The sequence below is a fragment of the Lutra lutra genome, chromosome 6 (genome assembly GCF_902655055.1).
Source record: "Lutra lutra chromosome 6, mLutLut1.2, whole genome shotgun sequence".
NCBI classification, from domain to species: domain Eukaryota; kingdom Metazoa; phylum Chordata; class Mammalia; order Carnivora; family Mustelidae; genus Lutra; species Lutra lutra.
Window position 1 is genome coordinate 102,290,575 of NC_062283.1, and position 13,438 is coordinate 102,304,012.

Consider the following 13,438-nt stretch of genomic DNA (forward strand, 5'->3'; position numbering starts at 1 on the left):
TCTCAAAAAGGCAAAAATGTTATGTGAAATGTCTTAATAGTGTATATGATATTCCATAAAACCTGTGAATTGTTTTGCTGTAGGAAGTAGGATGAGCATGGAGGCAAATATAAACCCAAATTAGGCATTTATCCTACCAAGGACAAACTATTTCTAGTCTGTAATGGGAGTAGCCCCCATGTAATTAATTTACTGCTTAAGAATAAGATACTTTTCCTGAAGTATAGAACTATCCTGAAGGCTTAGGGTTGTTTCCTGCTGTGGGTAAATTGGGTAACCAGCCGTTGTGGTGTCCATCACAGTCTTGTTGTGAGAAATCTACATAAATCTGCTGTCATTGTCACCATGATCACTTTATTACTGGGTGTACTGGGCAAGTACTAGGGTGGCTGGGAAGGAATCAGACTTTCATCCATTTATCAGGTCATTTTGTTCAACTGATTATTGAGAGTTTATTCCACAGTGAGACTCTTTGACAGAGTATTCACTTAGGATGCAGATATTGTCAATCTCTCAGCCCATTTTGAGTAATGAGTCCAAGTCTAACCCCAACTCTTTTCCTAAAGAGAATGCAGACCACCTGATCAAACTATTGCTCATGAATTAGTATAAACCTAGCCTTCAACCATCTCTCTCTAGAGTAAGCAGAAACTGGAATATGTCCCTTGAACTTCTATATTTTGAGGGGATTTTCCTTTTCTAATGACATTTATGGCTACCCTGCATGGGTTTAATATAACAGCACTCCAGTTCTGATTACTGCTAGCATATCAGGCTGAGTAAACTTAAGTTAGACTCAAATTATTTCCTTCTTGTTCCATTTGTCATAGGGCCTCCTCAAGAGTCACACATGTGAGTTAACAGAGGAATGGCATAGAAAAACATTAGGACACAGGGAGTATGAAGTGACAAAAGTTCTCTCCTTGACCAAACTCCAGTTGAGTGCTCTCAGCCCTCTTCTTGATGAGGCCTCAACTTCGGTGCCAAAGACTTCAGACTCTCAGCACAAATTATTATTATTATTATTTTAAACAAATGAATCTTTTTTTAAAAAATTTTTATATATTTATTTGACAGACAGAGATCACAAGTAGGCAGAGGCAGGCAGAGAGAGAGGATGAAGCAGGCTCCCCGCTGAGCAGAGAGCCTGATGCGGGGCTCGATCCCAGGACCCTGAGATCATGACCTGGGCTGAAGGCAGAGGCTCAATCCACTGAACCACCCAGGTGCCCCTCAGCACAAATTATTTTGCCCACCCATTACATACACAGATATACATATCCCACATTAAAAGATTTGAACAAGCCATAGCATAATTTCTAACAGCTCAAGGCTGCATCCCTAGGATGACCCTAACCCCCTTAAAGTGGCTGCCTGAAAGAAACCTCCAGGTTGCCAAAAGAATTTTTACCATTTTCTTTCTAGCCGGTACCTTATCAGGTAGGCCTCTGACCTTCCTTTCTTAGAGCATTTACTAATAAAGGCTTACCATCATGAATTCTTCTTCTATGTATCTCTTAAAACTCAGGATTATCTTCTCAAATACCTAAAAATCATTCCTTTGAAACAGTATCATCAGAAGGGATAGTGTCCTCTCTCCCAGACTCTATGGTAGGAAGGACCTACTTCAATTATTGACAGCTAACAGACACAGCTGGCCTAATTATATTTACATTGGCCAACTCTTTGTAATTTTTCATTTCTCTGGTTCTGTACAAGCCCCCTTTCTTCTGCCACCTCCTTCTTTCTTTCCTTCCTTCTTACCTTCCTTTATTCCTTCCTTCCTTCTTTCACTGGGTACAATATACTTTATTGATGGTACATAACAAAGTTGGGCTCTCCGAGCTCCTCCCCTCCTCGAGGGAAAGAAACTGTGCAGAGGTCTGGAGATTCTCTGTGTGCTGGGGGATGAGTTGTGGTAAGGACTTCGCAGCAGCTGAGGGCCTCTCTCTTCCTCTTGCTCTCACTGAGGCTGGTGGTCCAGGGAACTCTTACTCCTTGGAGGCTGTAAGATCCATCACCCAGTTGCTGTAGCCAAATTCACTGTCATACCAGGAAATGAGCTTGACAGAGTGGTCTTTGAGAGACCTCCCAGGCCCAGGATTGAAAGTGGAAGACTGAGTGTCATTGTTAAAGTTGTAGGAGACAACCTGGTCCTCAGTGTAGCCCAGGATGCCCTTGAGGAGGCCCTCTGATGCCTGCTTTACCACCTTCTTGATGTTATCATATTTGACAGCTTTCCCTAGGTGGCAGTCCAATTCACAACCAACACATTGGCATGAGGACACAGAAGTCCATGCCAGTGAGCTTCCCATTCAGCTCAGAGATGACCTTTCCTACTGCCTTGGTGGCACCAGAAGCAGAGATGATGCTCTGGGCAGCCATGCCATGGCTTTCCAGAGGGGCTGTCCACAGTTTTCTGGGAGCAGTGATGGCATGGACTATGGTCATGATTCCCTCCATGATACCAAAGTTGTCATGGATGTCCTTGGCCAGAGGGGCCAAACAGTTGGTGGTGCAGGAGGCATTGCTGACAGTCTTGAGGGAGTTGTCATACTTCTCATGACTCATACCTATCACAAACATGGGGTTATCAGTAGAAGGGGTAGAGATGATGACCCTCTTGGATCCACCCTTATCCATGATTATGAAGACCCCAGTGAATTCCACAACATACTCAGCATCAGCATCATTCCATTTGATGTTGGTGGGATCTCTCTCCTGGAATATGGAGATGGGATTTTCATTGATGACAAGTTTCCTATTCTCAGCCTTGACTGTACCATGGAATTTGCCATACAGGGAATCATACTGGAAGATGTAGACTATACAGTTGAGGTCAATTAAGGGGTCATTGATAACAACAATATCTACTTTGCTTGAGTTAAAAGCAGCCCTGGTGACCAGGCACCCAATATGGGCAAATCTGTTTATTCCAACCTTCACCGTTGTATCTCAGGGACACAGTTGGCACTGCACCAGAAGATGTGGCTATCCATCAAACAGGGAGGAGCAGAGAGCCTATCATTCTCCCTTTAAATGCCCAGTCACCTTTGTAAAAATTGAAGTTGAGCTTGATTTACCCTGTACCATCTTTTTCTCTATTGTAATAGGGTATTAGTGATTTAAAACTCTTATTACCACTTTAACTACTGTCCAGATTTGTTTATATTTGATGAAAATATCTGTTCATGCAACTTATTTGTGCTTCAGGATCTGCTTGAGGTCAAAACTATATACACAGGGGCTCCTGGGTGGCTCAGTGGGTTAAGCCACTGCCTTTGGCTCAGGTCATGATCTCGTGGTCCTGGGATGGAGTCCCACATCGGGTTCTCTGCTCAGCGGAGAGCCTGCTTCCCTCTCTCTCTGCCTGCCTCTCTGCCTACTTGTGATCTCTACCTGTCAAATAAATAAATAAATAAAAATCTTAAAAAAAAAAACCTATATACATAATTCCTAATTGATACGTTATTGCTGGGTATAACCAGTTATGTAGCTTGAACACCAAGTTAATGAATGTAAGATCAAGTTATTTGTTGCTCTATTTTCAGGTATTCAATGCCTATCATGATCTTGCTTGTACTAGGAAAACAGAAACTTTCAATCAAAAGGAGAACAGTTACTTGCAAAGTGGTCACAGCTTTCTTCTAAAACCTTAGAAACTTGTACTATCATTCTCCTTTACAAGCTTTGTACTGTGTCTCCTGCCACAAATACTTTGGGCACAATTGGATTAGCTGTCATAAGGCCCATTGGAAGGCTGTTTCATGGGATCTGGTCCAGCTGAAAAGTCCTTATTTTGCTGAGGCCCCCTTAAAGAATGATACCCTTTTGAGTCACCTAGCAAATAATCAGAGTAGCCAACTTAAAAGTGGTGATAATTTTCTCCAATATCCAAAGAAACCCATTGTAGCTCTTTCTTAGAGATTTGTGGGGCAAAGCACAGTAACTAGCCTTTCGCTTTGAATTGTATAACTTACCATGTACTATTTACCACAGAATATTCAGAAACTCCAAAGGTGGCAGACCATTGTATTTTCATGGTATTTATTGTCCAAACTTCAGCATGCCTACATGTCTTACCAAAAAAATCTAGCATTCTTGTTCTATAATTTCTTTCATGATATTATTAATATACCAAAACTGGATGATGCTGACATTGTGAGATCAAGGTCCCTCTAGAATAAATTATGGCACAGAATCCTATATTATAATTTTGAGATAAGTGAGTAAAAGTCTACTGTTGTTTTTTTACCAGGTGAAAGCAAATCATTTTTGTTTTTGTCTGGTTGTTAGTATAGAAAAATGCTTAGACCATGTCAATAGCTGCATTCCAGGTGCTATTCCAAAGCTGGTTTTTCTTCTCGAAATAAAATTGAATCCAGAGCAGTAGTTGAGACTATAGGTAACATGTATTTAAATGAAGGAAAGTCTTCTGTTATTTTCCAAGGCCGGTTTCTTACTGTACAGGTGATACAAACTAACTGAATGAAGAAGGGAAAGGCATAACCACCAACCACTGGGAGTATGAATCCTTATTACTCCAAGTGATAAAGGAGAACAACTTTCATTTTTATTTTTTCATTTTTTATTTTAAAGGCAAAGAAAAGGCTCAGGAACATCTACTTAGCCAACCATAATAGAGTTTGGTGTATGGGTTATGACTCCAGTCTGTGAATCATTCCAGTTACTAATTATAATCATTTCGAGTATCATTAGGAAATAAAGAAATAGCAACAAGATGTGTGTATAAACCCACTGGGCCTACTTTGAGTACATTCACAGTGAATCTGCATTGTTATGGACTGAATATGTCCTCCACCCCAATGTAATGGTATTTGGAGGTGGGATATTTGGGAAATAATTAGGTCTAGATGAGGTCATGAAAGTGGCCTGAATCTGCTGGCACCTTGATCTTAGATATCATGGTCTTCAGAACCATGAGAAGTAAATCTCTTCTTATTTTTTTTTAATATTTTATTTATTTATTTGAGAGGTAGAGAGAGACAATGAAAGGGAGAGAGCATGAGAGGAGAGAGGTCAGTGGGAGAAGCAGACTTCCTGCTGAGCAGGGAGCCGGATGTGGGACTTGATCCCAGGACTCCAGGATCATGACCCAAGCCGAAGGCAGTCGCTCAACCAACTGAGCCACCCAGGTGTCCAAATCTCTTCTTATTTTTTAAAAATATTTTATTTATTGATTTGAGAGGAGGAGAGAGAGAGAGCAGCAGAAGGTCCAGAGGTAGAGGAAGAAGCAAGCTTCCTGCTGAGCAATGAGCCAGACATGGGGTTCCATCCCAGGACGCTGAGATCATGGCAGAAGCTGATGGCAGACACTTAACTGACTGAGCTACGCAGATGCTCCAAAACAAATCTCTTCTTGTTTAAGCTACCCAGTCTTTGGTACTTTCTTACAACAGCCTGAGCAGAGTTGACTAAGACAACTATTAATTACCTGACATTCAATAACCCTAGCATTGTTACTGAATTGCAGAAATGGTTTAGTTTTAGCCAGCAGTGTCAACCTGGAATTAGTATCCAATACTTAATGAAATGTCTAGGAATTTCTCCTCCTTTAGTATACGGTTGGCCTCCTAAATCGTGCAAGTCTCTTAGGAGAAGAGTAGCAATAGCCAGGATCTATTGACTGCTTACTATGTGCAAGGTACTTTTACATATATTAATTTATTTAATCCCCTTATCCAATGATCATATAAACTCCACTGGAATCAGGGAACTCATTTCAAACACAGTAAAACCACAAAACACAGTAGGACCACACCACAAAGGTCCTCAATGGTCTACCAAGAAAAATTATCATTATGCTTTTAAATAACATTGAGTCTCTCCTTCCCAATTATTTCAATTAATAGCTATATTGCAGTTTTGTGGGTTCCATCAGGAAATCTTTAGGAGTTAGAATCACCTATGATATATTTACTACAAAAATTTTCATAGTTGTTTGGATTTACCTTCTACTTTATTAACTCAAGGTATTTTATCACATCTTTACCTAATTTAGCATAGGCCAACCTTATGTGTAAATTTCAGTCAAGGAACTGAGAAAGCAATTACAATTTCTGACTGATTCTAGCTGTTGACCTTAGGCACTAAAGAGCAACAGGAAGGAGCATGAAAAAATTGGCTCCCCTTGCATGGTACTTATCTAAGGATTTTTTTTTTCAAGATTTTATTTATTTATTTGACAGACAGAGATTACAAGTAGGCAGAGAGGCAGGCAGAGAGAGAGGGGGAAGCGGGCTCCCTGTTGAGCAGAAAGCCCGATGTGGGGCTTGATCCCAGGACTCTGGGATCATGACCTGAGCCGAAGGCAGAGGTTTTAACCCACTGAGCCACCCAGGCACCCCTATCTAAGGGATCTTGAGGCAAGGCCTGAACTGGGACAGAGATTCTGTTTTGTTGTAAAGACACTCCAGGAGATTAGGGTATTTAGGGGCTCTCCCAAAGGCTTCCTTTTTTACTGGTATTCTACTCTTTTCCATTCAATATGCTGTTACTAAGAAATCTGACAAAGACATGAATTCAATCTAATCTGAAATTCAGCAACCCAGAGCATCAGATAGGATGTTTTATTCTTGGCTATGTCAGTCCTGCGGTTGCAACAAATACTTTTGACACAGACACAGAAAGTCTCCAATTCTCCTAATCTCTCTTGAGCCAAGAACTTAAGACTTGGATCTTATGAGTTTCTGTTGCTTAGCTCTCCTATATATCTAGAAGCAGTAGCCTTCCTTTTCTTCCTTATGATTCCATCTTTCCTACTCATTCTATACCAAGAGCTACCTGTTTTTTTAAAGATCTTGTCTTCAATAGCCATTTCATTCTAGAGGATAATTTAAGTAACTGTTTTCATGCTGTGCCATTAACTACCAGAGTTCCCAGTTCTATACTATGTCTTCAGTGCTTTCAAACCCAACCAGCATAAACAACCCATTTACAAATTTTTATTTCTTTGATGGCTTGTTGCCTTTCCTGGCACCAAATATCATATTGGTCAGGATTGCAAACATTAGAAAATATTCTGACATAAGGAGAAAATTAGTGTTTAAAGGGATATTATGGAGCTCAGAAAAATTAGAGAAGGGACAGAGGACAAGATTCTGAAGACACAGGAACAATGACATCACACCATCTGTTCTGAAGAAGGTATCATGGCCATGCTACTTGAACTGATTGCCCTTAGGATTAGATGCCTGATATTCCACTCCCTTCCTTCCCTCAAGCATCAGAAAAAAACAAAGTCCCTGCCATTACATGTGCCAGAGTGTATACTCCTCTTTTCATGGTCACTTTTTCACAATGCTAGATTTCTAATGTAAATGTCAAGTGAGTCCAAATAATTGGAAAAACTGAAGTCAGTGCCTTTATCTAAAACTACAAGAAAGTCTGGAATATAATTATTCCATCCTCTGCCTTGGAAAGAACAATTAATAACGTAAAAAATTACCAAAATATAGAGAGAAAGTTGGACCACAATAAATGACAAATATCTACTAGCTGGGCCATATGTTAAAATCACCTAAAATGATAAGCTCAATCGGGTGGTAGTCATTACTCACAGTATTTCTGGATCTCTTTCTTTTCCTAGATAATAATTTGAAACTACACTTACCTCCCTCTAGAATTCAGCAGAGATAAAATAACTTACCTTAGCTTATGGAGTATAAATGGAAGCAACAAGTGTCACTTCAAGACAAACTCTTTCTGAGCTGATATGCCTTCTACATACTCCCTTGCCCTGCCATGATGAACATGGAAGCCCCCAGTAGATATGGTAGCATCATCACAAAATAAGGCTTCAGTCATCTTGGGTGTCTAACCGAATAATCTGAAAAAGCTCCCTTCTCAGCCTGCAATGGACAGGGAGCAAAAACAAAGAATAAAACTTTTCTAATTCCCCGAATTTTTGCTGTGACATGTCCATGCTGACTGACAGAAGCTCAGACCTCTCTTCAATTGTACTTTTTATCTGATACATACCTAACAGGTTGCAAGTCACAACAAAGAGCTGTCATAAAAGTACTTCATTCAACATGTTCAGAGCTGAACTCATGAATTTTTCTATCAATTATTCTTCCTCTAGTATTTCCATCCTCAATAACACAAAACCACATGTTCACTCAATCTGAAAACATAAGAATCTTTCCTGGTTCTTTCCATTTTCTACTACTTATGTGTTACCAATTTCCAGATACTATGATTTTCATTTCCTCTATTTCTATAGTTCTGGAACCACTTCCAAAAGCTAGTTCAAGAAACCATCATCTCTTATATGATTTAATGAAATAGGCTGATACCTACTTATGCTTATTTATCACTGCCTTACAACCTAGCCTCCACTATAGCTAACATATTCTTTTGTTGGTTTTTCAATATATTATTCAATACTTAAAAGTTCCTCCTTAAAACCCATCAAAGACTTCTCATTTCTTTTACCATAAAATTGAGATTTCTGGCTGAGATCTTTAAAGTTCTGCCTGGTCTAGACTTTTGCTCATCATAGCTTCACTCTCTTATCTAGAAGTGTTGACTGGCATTCAGTTCCTAAGATGTGCTATTCTCTTTCCCACCTCATAGTTTATGTTCCTATGATTTCTTCTATCTGAAGACTTTTCCCCAACTACTCCATTACATCCATTACTACTGTGACCACCACTATCTTGCTACATCTGCCCACTCTCCTTTCTAATGCCCATGCATTGCTTACATCTTTGCCGAACACTATTGCCTTAGGAAACACACCTTTATTCTTTGATCCTTCGGTTACATTCCCCCAAAGAAGTTCATAGTTAATGTTCACTCTTGCCCTCCTGTTTTACAATTCATCTGGGGTTTGTTTTCCTAAACAAGTGTTTAAGGTCCATGATGAAGTAAATATTGGCTTGTTTGCCATTGTTTCTTTAATGCCTAACACAATAGAGGTAAGACATCAGTAATATTTTTTCAAATGAAGGTTCAAAGTTGAATAAACGAATGAGTGACTCCTGGATGCTTTCACACCCTCGTCATATTTCCAGGGTTTTTTTCTTGTTTGTTTTTTGTTTGTTTGTTGTGTTTTGGTTTGTTTTTTGGTTGTTCCACCAACTTAAGTCTATGCTTAGCTTTTTTAACTTGGAAGATTTTTAACAATGCCCTGTTTTTTGTTGTTTATATAACATTATCTGCCCATCTGTTTTTATTTTTTTTGCTTGTTCTACTTATATTCAGCTTATTGCTTGCATTGAGAATCATTTTAGTTTCAATCTTCTTAATTGTTTGGAAACCAGGGGTTGGTCTGTTTATTTTTCATACCTCATACTGACACAGAATCCTGATTTTTTTTTTTATTCAGGTATTGCAAAAACTATTAAATGTCCTCTACATCTGGGGAGGTAGAGAAGAAAACCAAAAATTCTGAGACTTTGGGGTTTTTTCCCCCCTTCAAATTAAAAGAAAGCCTGTTTTGGAAAAAAAAATATCTGCAGCTTAATCCATGTGAATATTCTAATACTTACATCCAGAAAGAATTTCCACAAATCATTCAAATAGTAAAGCCTGCATTTGGAATAACATCTATTTGAAAATCACTTTGAGTATTTAATATGACTGATAATATCTTGTTAATAAAAATTCCATTGTTTAAATAGAATCCAGGTACATAATCTTTTTATATAACAATCTAAGTAATGAGATAGAAAGTAGAACAGACAAATTTTTATATAGATTAAGTTATGCATATGTGTCTGAAGCATAATGCACTGATGGGATATAGGAAAGGATATTTAAAAGCCTATTCAAATAGTAATTTATGAGTCTTCCAAGATATTCGGTCTCCAATCAATAAATCATGAGCCATTGTTTGGGATAGATCATTGTTTCTTAATGAGCACTATGTTTGGGATAGATAGTAGCAATCTGGCAGGTCCCACAGGTGATTTTTTAAAGTGAATCCAAATTCTCCACAGATCTCTCTTACCTTCCATCACAGTGTGTTTTTGAAGGGTGCATGGGAGTTGTCATAATGCGTTTTCCCATACCATGTTGAAAAACTGAGAAAGCTGCTATAAAATGCAAATTTAAGGGCATCAATGGATTTTTCTCTTGAAGCTGCCTGGATATTGTACAGAGAAATAAAGCAACAGCACACATTGTAGAAAAGAGAAAAAAGAGGACTTAAAAAGCAATTGCAGGGGCGCCTGGGTGGCTCAGTGGTTAAAACCTCTGCCTTCGGCTCAGGTCATGATCTCAGGGTCCTGGGATCGAGCCTCACATCGGGCTCTCTGCTCAGCAGGGAGCCTGCCTCCTCCTCCTCTCTCTCTCTCTGCCTGCCTCTCTGCCTACTTGTGATCTGTCTGTCAAATAAATAAAAATCTTAAAAAAAAAAAAAAAAGCAATTGCAGTATGGTTTTCTGGCACGTTTTAAAAGGGCACTTTGGTGTAATTAAAGAATGATCTGCAATGATTTTTTTTTCTATATAAAGAGAATTTTAGAAGACACACAGCTTTGGGGGGCAAATATATGATTTGGACATTACTTGGATCTTTATTGTGGACAATACAACTTGCCTAGCATCACACCCAGGCCAAAGATCTTTTCAAGGATTTTATTCCAAGTAAAGGGGTTTGCAGCCTGGTATTCCACGGTATTAGAGTTATAAACTGAAATCTCTTAAAACCTCTCATCTATAGAGAGAAATTTAAAATCTCACTAGTACAACTACTTGGCTTACTGCAGTTCACCACACTCAGGGAAGATCCATTTTGTGCTTCTTCTGTTGGGATATGTGTCACTACCCAGAAACAAGAACTCTTCTAGAAACAGGGGATAAGTGTCAATATGTGTATGAACCATGTTATCTCCGATTCTTTGACTTCTGGGCCCTTGCTGACCCCGGAGACACCACCTCTCCCTTGGCTAGCCAGTTCTTAGAAATAGTATACCACTTGCCTGAGCAAACATCTTTTCATATGCAAACCAACTAACTGAAAGTCCACACCTGCAACCTCCTTTATGGGGGTTTCACAAGGCTCTCCCACTCCAGGCCCCAATCACCTGAGGGCTAGCTACTCTATACCCTAAAGCCCGTTGCAATTATCCAAACTAGCCAATCCTAAGCCTACTTACTCTGCCTCACCCGTTTCTTACTACGGAAACCACAATTAAGATTATTACCCATGTTTTCCCCTACTCGCTCTGCCCCCTATCTGACCCTGGTGCTTCCTCACACAGCCCTCCATGGCATGGTATGTGCTCTGTCCTCTTGGACAATTTAACTTTCAATTTAACAGACTATCTTTTTAAGAGCAATTTTTCTCTGATGTATTGGCCTCACCATACTTGAATAATAATAAATCCTATGTTTAAAAACAATTTTGTTTTTAAACAATATTCCCAGAGATACTATTGTACAATATTACCAGGTTGCACAATATGCCCAGATACTAATGGTCATTCATTTTGGTCTGAGTGAGCATTTCAATTCTGGGTGGTTTGAAAGGTACCAGTGAGTTTTCTAAATCAAACTGTGCTTAACCTCCTCAAATTTATACTAGTCATTTTAACTAGATTAAGGATTGACATTATTTGAGAGAGGTAACACAGTTATCTTCCCTTAGCCATATCTCATGAGAAAATCATCTCAAATCAGGCATCTAGCAGAACAGAGGTGTAGAGAAGAATGGGTTGTAATATGTGCATTTATATATGAGTGAAGAAGATGGAAATATCCTGATGTGTGACCCCTTAGCAGCCATGGGGCTAACTAGAGGAGGGAGGAGTATGAAAAAAGAGGATATAGGAGTACCAGGCACCCTTCTGACAGTTTCACAATTTTAAATAAAGCCCAACCCTGGCATTATGTTATCTCCAGACATTTTCTCATTCACAATTTGATATTTTCCTAAAATCATTCTTTTTTTAAAATAACACAACCATCTAGTTTTTTGTTTTTGTTTTAAATATTTTATCTATTTATTTGAAAGACAGAGCACAAGCAGGAGGAAACACAGAAGGAGATGGAGGAGACAAGCAGACCAGCTGTACAGGGAGACAGAAATGGAGATTGATTCCAGGAGCCTGAGAACATGACCTGACTCAACGTCAGACACTTAACTGACAGTGCCACCCAGGTGCCCCCCAAAGCCATCTGTTTTTATAAGAAGAGATATTTTACAATTGGTACATTTTGATTTGCTGACCTAAGGTGCCTTAACCTCACTCAAATGGAAAAAAAAATTAAAGTGAAAATGTCTTACCCATATGAGGTAAAACTTGCACCACAACTCAGCTCTCAGGATAGGTTCAAGGCTCCGGTGATTCGAAAGAAGCGGGCAACTCAGTGTTCAAGTCTAAATTTAAGAGCTTTCTGGAACTCAGAAGCCAATAACAAAGGTTCTCACACTCATTTCACCAATTTCAGTGAAGATCTCCTGGTTTGATCAACTTCCCATGAACACATCGTAAAGTATATCCTACCTGACCCACATACTCTATTCTCAACAAAGAAGTCCGAGTGATCCCCTATATCAAGTGATATCACTCCTATGCTCAGAATTTTCCATCGTCCAGGAGACCTGGGTAACTCAGTCAGTTAAGCATCTGCCTTCTGTTCAGGTCATGATCTCTGGGTCCCAGAATCAAGCCCCACATTGGGCTCCCTGCTCAGCAGGAAGCCTCCTTCTCTCTCTTCCTCTGCCTCTCTCCCGGCTTGTGCACTCTCTCTCTCTCTCTCTCTTACTTCTCTCTCAAATAAATAAATAAAATCTTTAAAAAAAATTCTCCAGTGTCCTATACATACCGGAATAAAAGACAATATCCTTACATCACCTACAAGGTGCTCTACTTTTGGATGCCCATGGTCTGTCTGACCCTATTTCTTTTCACTGTCCTCCTTACTTCCTTTGCTACAGTCACTCTGTCCTCCTTACTGTTCTAGAGTATTCTGGGTATGCCCTCGCCTCAGGTCTTCTCCACTGTTGCTTTCTATATTTAAGCATTCTCTTCTTAAATATCCATTTGTGCCCAGGAAGTTGAAAATGGTTAGAGACAAACTCAACTCTACATTCCAAAAAAACACACAAATGCTACCTTCTCTGGAAGGCCTGCTCAGGCCACCCTATATTAACTTGCAAGTTTCCCCTTAACACACATCACCAAATTTCTTCTCTGCTTTATTATTCTTAATATTTATCAACTTCTTACATACCATATATTTCATTTATTTTCTTATTTCCTATCTACCCCTACTAGTATATATGACACTAAAGGGAAGGGTTTTGGTTTTTTTGCTCCTTGTCTCATGTCCCATATAAAGCATGCTAAACAGTGCCTGACTTATATAGGCTTCAGAAATATATGTTTAATAGAATAAGTGAAAGACAGTGTGATGGATGCTTGAAATATAGTTAGGCATGAGTAGCTATTACCATCTTTCTTGTT

The 13,438-nt window shown here is 39.3% G+C and overlaps 1 pseudogene; it reads right to left on the reverse strand.

Moving 5' to 3' along the window:
- Positions 1 to 1,991: 1,991 nt before the first annotated feature.
- The window catches only part of LOC125101644 (glyceraldehyde-3-phosphate dehydrogenase-like), a 35,678-nt pseudogene continuing 24,231 nt past the window's right edge, over positions 1,992 to 13,438 (reverse strand).